Raw genomic sequence first — 12,763 nt, forward strand, 5'->3', positions numbered from 1 at the left:
GATCACGTTTTGTCAGAACTCTCTGCTATGACTTGTCCATCTTGGGTGGCCCTGCACGGCATAGCTCATAGCTTCACTGAATTACGCAAGCCCCTTTGCCACGACAAGGCAGTAATCCATGAAGGGGATTATGGTCCTAGCATCATCTAAATTTGCATATGGATAAATACATTATTTCTCAATTATGTGTTTTCTTCTTCCTTTGAATGATGTTAGGATTAGTAATGTAAGATGGGTCTTGTTTGAATATTTGTAGCTCAGAGTTGAACTGTGGGGTCCTTGGTGTTCTCTGAGTTGGTTGTTTTTGGTTGTTTTCTTGCAGATGTTTCATTATCAAACTAGATAATATCATTAGTGCTAGAAGGGAGTGGAATTTTGTTCTCATTTTATATACTGGTGGTTTGTGCTGGAAATGTTCTTTGTGACCACAGTCCATTTTTAAACAGACAGGTAGTCCTTGACTTACAACCATTCATTTAGTGACTGTTCAAAGTTGCAACAGCACTGAAAAAATAAGAATAGAACAGAACAGAACAGAATAGAATAGAATACTGGAAGGGACCTTGGAGGTCTTCTAGTCCAGTCCCCTGCTTGAGCAGGTGAATCTATACTATTTTATACAAGTGCCTGTCTAGTCTCTTCTTAAAAACCTCCAGTGATGGAGTATCCCACAAGTTCTGGTGGTAAGCTGTTCCACTGGTTAATTGTCCTCACTGTTAGGAAGTTTCTCCTTAATTCCAGGTGGCTTCTCTCTTTGGTCAGTTTCCAACCACTGTTTCTTGTCCTGCCCTCTGGTGCCTTGGAGAATAATTTGACCCCCTCTTCTTTGTGGCAGCCGCTCAAATACTGGAATACTACTATCATGTTGCCCCTGCTTATTCTTTTCTTTAGATTAGCCAAACCCAAGGCTGTTCTTCATATATTTTAGTCTCCAGGTCTTTGATCATTTCAGTTGCTCTTCTCTGAACTTTTTCTAAGGTTTCAACATCTTTTTTGTAGTATGGTGACCAAAATTGGTTGCAGTATTCCAAGTGTGGTCTCACTAGGGTTTTATAAAGCAGTACTAATACTTCGTGTGATCTTTATTCTATGCCTCTGTTTATATGACCCAGATTGTATTAGCTTTTTTGGCTGCTGCAGCACACTGCTGGCTCGTAGTCAAGTGATCGTCCACTTGGACTTCAAGGTCTTGCCCAATCTGTACTTATATCTTTGATTTTTCATTCCTAAATGTAAAACTTTGCTTTACTTTACATTAAAATTCATTTTGTTGGATAGGGCCCATTGTTCAAGTCTGTCAAGATCTTTTTGGATCCTGAGCTTGTCTTCTGGGGTGTTGGCTATTCCTGCCAGTTTAGTGTCATTTGAAAATTTGGTGAGTTCCCTTTGTATTCCCTCTTCTAAGTCATTAATGAAGATATTGAAGAGTACTGAGCCTAAGACGCAGGCTTGTTGTACCCCACTGCTTACTTCTCTCCATGTGGATGTAGAACTACTTGCTGAGTATGGTTTGTCAGCCAGCTACAGATCTTTCTGATGGTGTTGTTGTCTATCCTACCTTTTTCTACCTTACTAGGCAGCAGGTTGTGGTCTACTTTGTCAAATGCCTTGCTGAAATCTAAGTATACTATGTCCACAGTGTTTCGCTGGTCTACTAGCTTAGTCACTTTTAACAAATAATGAAATAAGATTGATTTGGCATGATCTGTTTTTGGCAAACCCGTGCTGGCTACTGGTTTTAACTTTGTTTGCTTCTAGTTGTTTGCAGATCTGTTTCTTTCATTATCTTTTCCAGGATCTTCCCAGGTATTGATGTTAGACTGATTGGTCTGTAGTTTCCTGGGTCCATTTTTTACCCTTTCTTGAAGATGGGACTGTTTTTTGCACTTAACAACCATTGCATTATACCCATGGTCACATGATCAAAATTCAGACACTTGGCAACTGGTTCATGTTTATGAAGGTTGCAGTGTTCCAGGGTTGTGTGATCACCTTTTGCAACCTTCTGACAAGCAAAGTCAATAGGGAAGCCAGATTCACTTAACAATGCACAGTAACTGAACAACTGCAATACTTCACTTAACAACTGTGTCAAGAAAGTTGATAAAATGGGGTCAAACTCACTTGACAAATTTCTTGCTTAGCAAACAGAAATTTTGGGCTCAATTGTGGTTGTAAGTGAAAGACTACCTATATTTATTTAGGTAAGCATTTCTGATGCCATATGTCTAAGTCCATATGCTTATAGCAAGAATATAGTAAAATTTCCAGATAAATGTTTAACAGTTAAATGTTGTTTATTAAAGTTGTTTTAATAAAACTCCTCAAAAGTTGAGTACAGGAAATGATGAAACCAATGCAAAATAGCAGTCAGTTTTCTTGAATTTTTTAAACTGTCCAACATTTGCCTGAACTGGACACATTCTTTTGAATTACTCCTTCCAAACCAACTGCATTCACCTTACACGCATCCTTTGAACTGAACAGACTGAAAGGATTCCTCCATATGCACCATTCACACTGTTCTTGGATGCACCCTGGATGTGTACCTCCCTAAAATTATGGCTTTTTTCAGAGATTTGCTGATGTTTTTGAGGCTTACTACTGATAATTTATAAGTAAAACAAAGCTGAGCTCCTCTAGTCCCTTAGAAGCTGGTTACTACAGTTTCCAAGTTATGAAAAGTGCTGGGTTGCAAAAAATACTAGTATAAGAAGCTCATTATTAGCAGAAGAGATAACAAATGCTTTGCTTGCCTGCCTTTCTGACAGTGACCATGCATGAGAAAGTGTTACCAATGTGTTTTCTTTTTCTTTTGTATGCAGCGTAGCCCGAAATGATTTTTGTTACACCAGGAACTACAGCAGGTCAGGGCACAGTACAATGTCTGAATCCTGTAATTTGTGCCAGAAAGCAGACAGATTTGTGTGTGGTGATTCCTGCTGCATTACTAACTAGCAGAAGTGAAGATGATCAAGGTTAGCTTCACACGGTTTGTCAGGACATGAGAAAGGAAAATGAAGGAAAACTGGGTCACATATAACTTATTTAACCCTAGCTAAATAGAATGAGTGTGCATTCTTTCCTATATGAAATGTTTTTGATATAACTATTAGCTGTATTTTCTGTGTCTAAATGTGTTGTTAAAAGTGTACTGAAATGAAATGAAATGAATTTGAAGAAGTAAAATATGGAATAGAAGTTCCAACAACCAGATTTCATAACTATTTTCTGAAAGAATATGTCTTTATTATCTTTGTCCTATATTTTGATATCTAACTACATTTTTCAAAAAGGATAGATGTGCCAGGATGGGACAGCATATTTTTAAATGGTAGATTTAATATGTGGTGTGGGTGTGTGTACACAAATAATAAGCATGCAATTTCACTTGAGTACTTATTTCTGACAGTTAATAAAAACAAAAAAATAAAATGTCAGTAGTTTGACTGGTGCAAATCAGGATTGGGAAGATAACACAAATAAAAACGGTTCATTCCTAAGGATAATTAATCTGATTACAATCTGCATACTTACTATGAATATTTAAGAGCGGTAAGATAAGGTAAACCTTTCCTAACCACTTGATAATTCTTTCTTACAATTGTTCTTTCCCATCTGTACTAATAAAGATAAACAGAAGATTTATTTTGCAACAAATAGTTCTACTCTACACTAAGAGAATATAGTTCCTTGATTATTTTATCTCTGGCCAATTTTGCTGCTGTCAAAGCTTTTTAAATGTTAGTTGCATCATAGATTCAGTGTTTAAACAAATGCTACTTGATCTTATTTATTTCATATAACCTTAGCAACAGGTAGTAGCAACATTCCCCTCTAAGGACACATCTACACAAGGGACTAATACAGCAAAAATTCTTCATGTTTTCTTCTACATTTGCTAATGTGTAGAAGATTGTTCCAGATATTAGAATGCATGTTTAATAATGCATTTCAAGAAATATGGTAGCCTTTCAAGGTACACTATTTCCTTATATAATCATTGTATTAAAGTTTTCTGTTTCTTGAACTAAATAAGAAAAAATAATAATAGGGATTCATATATCATTTTTCTAGTGGACCAGTTTAGTTTACAACTGGTGAAAATGCAGATAGATAATATTAAGAGTCCTTCCTTCTCACCTAATGAGAAGGAAGGACTCACTGGAGAAGAGCCTAATGCTGGGAAAGATTGAGGGCAATAGAAGAAGGGGACGACAGAGAATGAGGTGGCTGGATGGAATCACTGAAGCAGTAGGTGTGAGCTTAAATGGACTCCAGAAGATGGTAGAGGACAGGAAGGCCTGGAGGAACGTTGTCCATAGGGTCGCGATGGGTCGGACACGACTTCGCAACTAACAACAACAATATTAAGAAAACAAGAAACTAAACTCAAACAGTGACTGAAAACAAAGTCCAATCTATTCTCCTTCAGGTCTTGCAAAAAAGAAGCAGAGCACAATAATACCAGTTCCAGCCAATTTCACAAGTGAAATAATGAGATTTCACAGATTTAGAAAACCAACCCTATTCTGAGCTAATAATTTTCCTTCAAGCATGATGATGGGCAAATGAAAAGATCCAGAGAACTGGCCATCTGTAGCTGAAAAGATTCTTCTAATTAATGTGTAGTAATTAAAACCGCTATCCAATATTTATTTTCTAAATATGGAAGTGTTAGGTCCAATGGTAGGAATCATGAAAACCTTTTTCCTAATTCTGCATGTTTTTAGCATGTTATAGAAAATAATTTTGCATTATGTGCCATAGATTCTTTACATACTACTAAAACTCTCATGTAATCTTTAGCTGGATGAAACAGTGCATCATAGGGCAACATTTTTTGAACCAAGGTATCCCAAATGGAATTTGTTCAAAATTTGGACCCATGATTCCCACGGGGTTGAAATTTAGCAAATTTCGTATTACTTTATTGCTACTGTGTTGCTGCGCTAGTGCCTGGAGGTTCAGTAACAGTCTTTCACTAGCCTGGGAAGACCAGTCTCTCCTTTGGCCACTGGAGATAAGGTAGACTAATCCTACACTAGCCTTTTGTAGGCTGTGTAGGCTGGTCCCACCATTGGCTGCCAGAGAGCGGTCAGCCACGGTTAAGATGGCATGAAGTCAGAAGTCACTCCTGCTCCCACTGCTCTTTTGCCCTTGATTATTCTGTTTCTCTGTTGAGGTGAGTAAAATGTGTCTGAAATGATGGCCCAACAGGTCAAAGGTTGTTTAGTTTTTAGTAAAATCCATGTTCCAGCCATATCCTTTGCTTTAATGCCTGGGTGTCAAACTTGTGCCTTTTTTTTTGCATTGCCGGAACTCAGGAGGGCCCAGCCTCCATATGATGCAACCAGCCCATGGGCCGGCAGTTTGACACCCCTGCTTTAATGGAGAGGAGCTATGGCAGAGCAGTGGTTAGAATGCAGTACTGCAGGCTACTTCTGCTGACTGCCGGCTGTCAGCAGTTCAATTCTCACTGGCTCAAGGTTGACTCAGCCTTCTATCCTTCCAAGGTGGGTAAAATGAGGACCGAGAATGTTGGGGGCAATCTGCTGATTCTATAAACCACTTAGGGAGTGCTTTAAAGCACTGCGAAGCGGTATATAAGTCTAAGTGCTATTGCTATTTAAGCAAGATCTGATAGACACTGCTAATAACTGTTATAATTATCTAGTGAGATTTATCCCTGAACCTGTAGCAGTGCTATGCTGCATTTTAGGGAACTTTATCAGCTTGTAATCTGATACACTTGCATCTTCAAAATATTTTTGCTTCTAGCAATGGAACTGCACATTAGGTGCATCGCAGGTTTTCCAAGATTAGTAGACAATATCTTTGAAGATTTTATGGCATTCATGAAATTTGATCACAGTAAAAAAAGGAAAGAAAAAGCACCCTGAAAAGATTATTCTACTATAGTTGGTGTCTTTGGCTTATAATCACAACTACCCTGTGAGGTAGACTACTAATCCTGTGTAGCACATATATTTGAGGATGCTGAACTAAAAAGTTAAATTGATGCATGAAATGTACTAAATCCAGGTCACAACTTAATTGCATGTATGAGACAAGCTTGTCACAACTACAACCAATCAACAAACAATGATATCTTATTAATATCAGACCAATTTGGTGAATATTTGATCCACATTCTCCATTCGAAATACCTATTTTTTAAATAGATGTTCAAATTCTTGTGATCTGAGGGTCACATTAAGCTTTAAGTGGAATGCCAACATGCAAAAATGAGTATGTCCAAGTGGACAGGGGCAGGAAAAAAAGCCTATTTTTAAAAAATTAAGTTTAAATCTCATTGAAATTACATTAATGAATGAAATACAATCAACATGTGTACTCAATACATATAATAGTTTTCCTTAATTTTTCATGTTATTAATTTTGGAGCAACTTGTGGAAGATATCTAGGGAGCTACATATAGTCCCAAGACTTCAGATTGTTTATAGTTTTAAAAAACATAACCTGAAAATATGACTATCCTGAATTAACAGACTCTGCAAATCTAGGAGTTACAGCAATTGAATAGGCAAACTGAAGTCTGTCTGTCTGTCTGTCTGTCTGTCTGTCTGTCTATCTATCTATCTATCTATCTATCTATCTATCTATCTATCTATCTATCTATCTATCTATCTATCTATCATCTGCCTATTATTTGCCTGCCTCTGTCCATCTGTTTTTACTATCACGGTGCTTACATATGGGATTCAATATGCTATTAATTTATGTAGTTCTTAATCAGCTATATGTTTTTGAGTTCTAAGTAGTTTTAGTATTACAAAGCTAGATGCAACAAGAAGGCTGGGAACATATCTAGACAGCATAAATAGTAAAATGCTCCTTTCTGTTATGATGCTGGATGGCATACAGGCACAGCTATGTGTATCATTATGCTAATAGAAATAGAAATGTCCCTGTCTCATGCTTTGCACTCTCTTCCTGGCTTTAACTTACTTTCTCTGTCATCTTTGGAAAGCATTAATTAAGCTTCTTACTGAAGATTTCTTGTTTATTTCAGTGTTCCACCTGCATATTTGCCTACACATTGAGTTACACACCATACCATCAAGCTGTCTCAAGGCATGGAAATATTTTTATAATCCCTGACAGCCATGATAAACATTGCTCCTTAGGAATAAACAAACAAGATACACACCTTGTTATTAACTGCACTTTATAACAGACAGACTTTTGTCACTCATCTGCAGGAGATATTTCAGCAGTTCCTTTGCTAGCAATTTGAAATATTATTAATGTAGATTAAGTGGACGTAGAATTTCCCGTGTTTCTTGTGGAATGATATATTGAGTGATTATCAAGGAAGCTCTGTGTGTGTGTTGCAAATCTGTTTCTTCAAAGGAAAATTTATTCTGATGCATTGCCTACGGTCAGTTACGTTTTGAAGGAAAAGATCTGCCAAATATTTTCCCAGGATTTGTGCTCTTTGTCCTGCTGCATTTTAATGAGAAAGGAGAAACAATGGTGGTTATTTCAGAAATGGAATATATTGATACTCAGTGCTTACTCTGACATTAAATGCAATTAAGTAACATTAAATGCAGTGAGCAGAAGGAAGATTTTGAAAGCTCTGACTTTGGGAGATTATGATGCTTTTGAAAATCCTGAATGGAATTTAAATGTGCTTATGCATGAATGTAAAATTGAGCACAAACCCTGGAACGGCAATCCTGAAATATGCAGTTATCTGTCCTTAGAGAAGAAGGCAAGACTAAAGCTGTGACAGACACTTCAGTCAGTTGCTCTTACTGGAGGCTGCGTAAAAGAGGGAGAGCTTTGGGGGTCTTCCTTTGTCCTTTCTGTGGGAGTTTTGTAAATATGTCCATTTTTAATGGTCTTTTAAAAATGCACAGACCACGTCTTATAGATATAGGCTGCAAATTTTTATTGTAGAATTTTTATTTGATTAAAATCATGTTAAAAGAAGATTTTTGTATCTAATAAATACACTAACAAAATGGGCAATGCCTCTGTAATTTATATAGGTATTACCATTTAATGGAGAAGCATTTTACAGAAACATTTTTGCTGTTTTGCTTTTTGCTGATGATATTCATTTTATGTTAAACTCCATTGTTCCTGTTCAGGGAAAAAAGTATTAGAGGTGTAAGTTTCCACCAGTATAGGTCTAGTCCAGGGGTAGGCAACCTTGGCTCTTTTATGACACGTGGACTTCAACTCCCAGAATTCCTGAACCAGCTATGCTGACTCAGGAATTCTGGGAGTTGAACTCCATGAGTCATAAAAGAGCCGAGGTTGCCTACCCCTGGTCTAGTCAGTTTTAAGTTCCTATTTCATGTAAGAGATAAATTTACTAAGGAAAGTCCTTGAAGACCAGGTTCAAAGTAGCAATCCAGATCAACCACAGTACCATCTTTTTTGTGTAGTCAAATTCTGTCCGTAGCTGCTCAGAAGAAATCTCCTCTGTTTAATCAATTATTACTGGTTAATGTACATTGGATTTCAGGCTTATAGACAGTTGTAAATAAATAAATAAATACTCTCAGAAACACTTCTGCACCATCTTGCAAATGTTTTACATAGTCAATTTTGCTCATCACCATGCCTTCATACTTCTTTGGCTATGATTCCTATCAAACTCATAGTGAAGAGCTGTACAATGCAAGACTTTACGACTGCCTGAAAGCCTTGGAGGTGGCCACCAGAGATTTTGATTTGTTTTTAACCACATTGTAATAGTTAATATGGTAAAAGGGGGAAGTTATTAAATTCATTATATTAAATATTAGATAATAGCCATATAGACAACATTTACTTCTGGTTATATTTAAAATAAAATAAATGGGATTGCTCTTAACCTGCAACTTCCGCTGAGGCATTTAAAAACTAAGAACAGCTTTTGGTCTATAAAAATTATACCAGTTCCACAAAGCAGTGAGGAATACTAGGTAGAGAAAGTGGTGCTTTATGCCAGACAGTTGTTATCCTTTCCTTGCAAGCAGTGGAAGGGAGAATGTATTAAAGATTGGGCAAACCACTGACTCTAGTGTCACATTGTCTTGCATCCTAGTGACATAGCTTTCTGATCATCTCTGGTCAACTTTATGGACTTGAATCCATCTTCTGGAAATTCTTACAGAATCTGTTGGAAAGCAAAATGCACCGATGATGTTTCTTTCCCTTTCTCTCGTTCTTACAAAAATAGCTTAGGATCACCAGTGAGCTAGATGATTGAGTAAGAATTTGACCCTGCTTCTAGTACACTAAGTGAACTTCTATATCACCATTGCATAAACAGCAGTGGCAAAGTCTAGTAAATTTACAGCTCTGGCAAGATTGTATTTGCATGCCTGAAGTTCCATCTGTTGCAGAGTGGAATCATTATTATGATGTAATCTAGGGGCAGCTAGGTGCTCTGGGGAAAATAGACAGGTTTCACTTTTCTTAAAATATTTGAAAGGCATCCATTAGAAAAATGCAGCAGACTTTTTTCTATTTTGTCCGAGAGTAAAGAATTAGAATTAAGATTGTAGGGAAGTACATTTCAGGTATACTTTTCCAAATATTAAGTGCTGTTCTGAATGAAGTGATAGCGTTGGAAGGTGGCAGGTTGTCTATTCAAACAAGGGCGAGTTGCCATCTGCCAGAAATGCAGCGATTGCATCTTGCATAGTAGACTTTATCTTGAGCTGGAGGTGAAATATATGACCTCTATGGTTTTGCAATCAGTAAAAAACAAACAAACTATAAAAATAATTAAAAAGATTAAAAAACATAGTTGTATAATTCTAGCAAAGTGTGAAAGCTGTAGCTGTGAGGAATGACTAACTCAAATATTATACCTGAATTAATGTTATTCATTTAAAACAGCTAATTTTAAGTAGATAAAAATATTACATTTGGAAATATTTAGCATTGGTTCAATTCTCTACTGAACTAGTTTATGGATTCTGCCCAATTTTCTCTTAGTCCATTGTTGAAGTATTTTGTCTAGGATACAAAATACATATTTCATCCTTTTAGGCTTTGCCAAATGAATGAATTCTCTCCAAGGCATGACTGGATAATATATAGAATACTTTTGTATAATTTTGTATAATTTCTTATAATATCACCTTTTTCACATTCACAAGAACTGAAATTTTGGTTGAGCTAAAATGAATGACAGATATTACAACATTCAGTGAATGTACTTTCATAAATGGCATTATTGGGACAGTAATTGAAAAAGAGATTAGAATTTGGAGACTAAGGAGAACATAGTGGAGGAAAATGTTCAGAAGAAATGTCCCATGTGAAAGCAAAATGTAAGAGCAAACATTCAAAGAATATATATTTTTATTTTTTAATCATCCTGGTATTTCTGCTGGACTAGGAAGTCATATTTGAGGATATAAATGAGATAACTTGGCTTAATTAGTTCTAAGCTTAATTAGTAGCAATTATCCCAACATGGGAGTAATACTGAAGTAGGAACTACTCAGTCCTTGAATAGATAGATCTCTAATTGGTGTTACAATATTGTAATTAAAGCCAGTTTATGTTCCTCTGCCTCGGCAAGTGATTTGTTTTATGTCTGATTAAACAGTGAGTCCAGCAGCCTCAAGGAGATCACTGAACACTGATTCAGAAAATAGTGTGCTATCTATGATTAGATATGTATAATTAGATATGTATAAAAATTGTACAATGCAATTTTTAATTTTTAATTTTAAACCAGTTTAGTCTAGTGATTAAAGCACCAGACTAGAAATCAGGAGACAATGAATTCTAGTCCTCTCTTAGGCATGGAAGCTGTCTGGGTGACTTTGAGCCAGTCATTCTTTCTAAGCCAAGTCAACTCACAGAGTTGTTGTTGTGGGAAAAATAGGAGGAGGATTAGGTAGGTTCACTGCTTTGAATTATTTATAAATAGTAGAGGTGGAATATAAATATAAAAAAATCTATGAGTATTCCACACAGTCCATTTTCATTCCCCAAAACTTTAGGGTATCCACAATTGTCTTCACTTCTGACAGTTTGTAGGCTTTCTAAGTATTACAGCAAGTTGTTCATTTTTATTGTATTGTTTGGTATTGTATTAGGTTATTTTGTAAGCTGCTTAAGGACAGAAGCAGTAAACTGAAGCAGTATAGAAATAAATGACTGAGTAGATGAAATACTGAGAACAAAGAGTGAAAATCATTGTTACGGCAGCAGGTTTTGGAGCAACAAAACTTACTTCCTTTGCCCATTCCTTAGGAAAGGAAAGCAAGAAAACAAAAAAGTCAGTTCATTGGGCTTCAGCATCAAAGTATCTCCTGCTGAAGAGAGAAACAGGATGAAACAGTTGTCAATTTCACCCTTGCTTTGTTTGGCTCTTTTAAATGGGAAATAAGGCTGGGGACTAGGAGAAGGAGAAGGAAACATTTCCTATGTTTCCTACCATAGACAGAAAAGCAAGCAAACTACCAACTAAAGGCATCAGTAGACTCCTCATCCTCCCCACCCCTTTCACAATAGTTTAAGCTACATTACGGGTTAGCTAGAAATAAATCAGCTTAGCTTTCTAACGTATTATGGGATTGCTAAGGTCCAAAAATGCTTTAAAGTGATACAGAGATGTGCAATTAATTTTTGTTAGTTTATTAGATTTATGTCACCCTCCCTTTCTTTTGGGACGCGGTGGCTCAGTGGGTTAGGACGCTGAGCTTGTCGATCAGAAGATCGGCAGTTTGGCGGGTCGAATCCCGAGTGCCGCGTAGCAGAGTGAGCGCCTGTTATTTGTCCCAGCTTCTGCCAACCTAGCAGTTCGAAAGCACGTAAAAATGCATGTAGAAAAATAGGGACCACTACGGTGGGAAGGTAACAGCGTTCCGTGCGCCTTTGGCGTCTAGTCATGCCGGCCACATGACCACGGAGACGTCCTCAGACAAGCGCTGGCTCTTCGGCTTTGAAACGGAGATGAGCACCGGCCCCTAGAGTCGGAAACGACTAGCACGCATGTGCGGAGGAACCTTTACCTTTACCTTACCCTTTCTTTGTTGCAAGTACTTATGACTTTATAGCACAATATTATTTGACCTAGCACAGGTAATTGTTATAATGCTTATTAAAGTATACATTCAAAAAAATCTACATGTCTATTTTACAGTCAAATAAGATAGAGTTACTTTAGTTCCATCTATTAGTTTGAATGGAGAAATACCCTAGAATGTTTATATAATTCCAAAAAATAGACTCAACATAATTGAAACAAAAAAACCCAAAATTCTTCTCCCCTGACTCCATATATGCCATATACATTTTGCATTATTAATTGCGACATTTGCTACCTCAAAAAATATTAAGTATTACCTTAACCACCAAAAAATTGCCCAACTGATTTTTACCTAGGCATGAATATAAGGATTCACAATTTTGCCTGCCTTTGTTAGCAGCTATTCCAGTCCTTTTCCTTGAAACACAGAAGCCAGCGTTATCATATAATGTTAAGTAAATAGCAGATAAACTGCATTGGGATTCTGTGTGACTCAAACCATAGAACAGTGGTGGCGAACCTATGGCACGTGTGCCAGAGGCGGCACTCAGAGCCCTCTCTGTTGGCATGTACACCACCGTCGCCAGCAGCAGGTCCATCAGGCCACCACCGCTGCCCGGAGCAAGAGCCCCGCGTAGCACAAAGGAGGCGAAGCGGCCAACTAGCAAGCTCGAGTAGAGGTGGTAGAGCAGAGGTCACCAACCATTGTCAATTGGTGGACTGGAAGAAAATGGAGGGGGAAGCAT

At 37.2% G+C, this 12,763-nt stretch overlaps 1 protein-coding gene across 1 annotated transcript in view; it reads left to right on the forward strand.

Moving 5' to 3' along the window:
* The first annotated feature begins 2,875 nt into the window (after window positions 1-2,875).
* Window positions 2,876-12,763, forward strand: part of BCL9 (BCL9 transcription coactivator) — a 129,179-nt gene continuing 119,291 nt past the window's right edge. Inside the window, exon 1 of the mRNA XM_081327191.1 lies at window positions 2,876-2,978. The gene's annotated coding sequence lies outside the window, so the exon portion shown is untranslated. The remainder of the gene's footprint in view (window positions 2,979-12,763) is intronic.

The sequence above is a fragment of the Vipera berus genome (assembly GCF_964194415.1).
Source record: "Vipera berus genome assembly, chromosome: 4".
Classification (NCBI taxonomy): Eukaryota; Metazoa; Chordata; class Lepidosauria; order Squamata; family Viperidae; genus Vipera; species Vipera berus.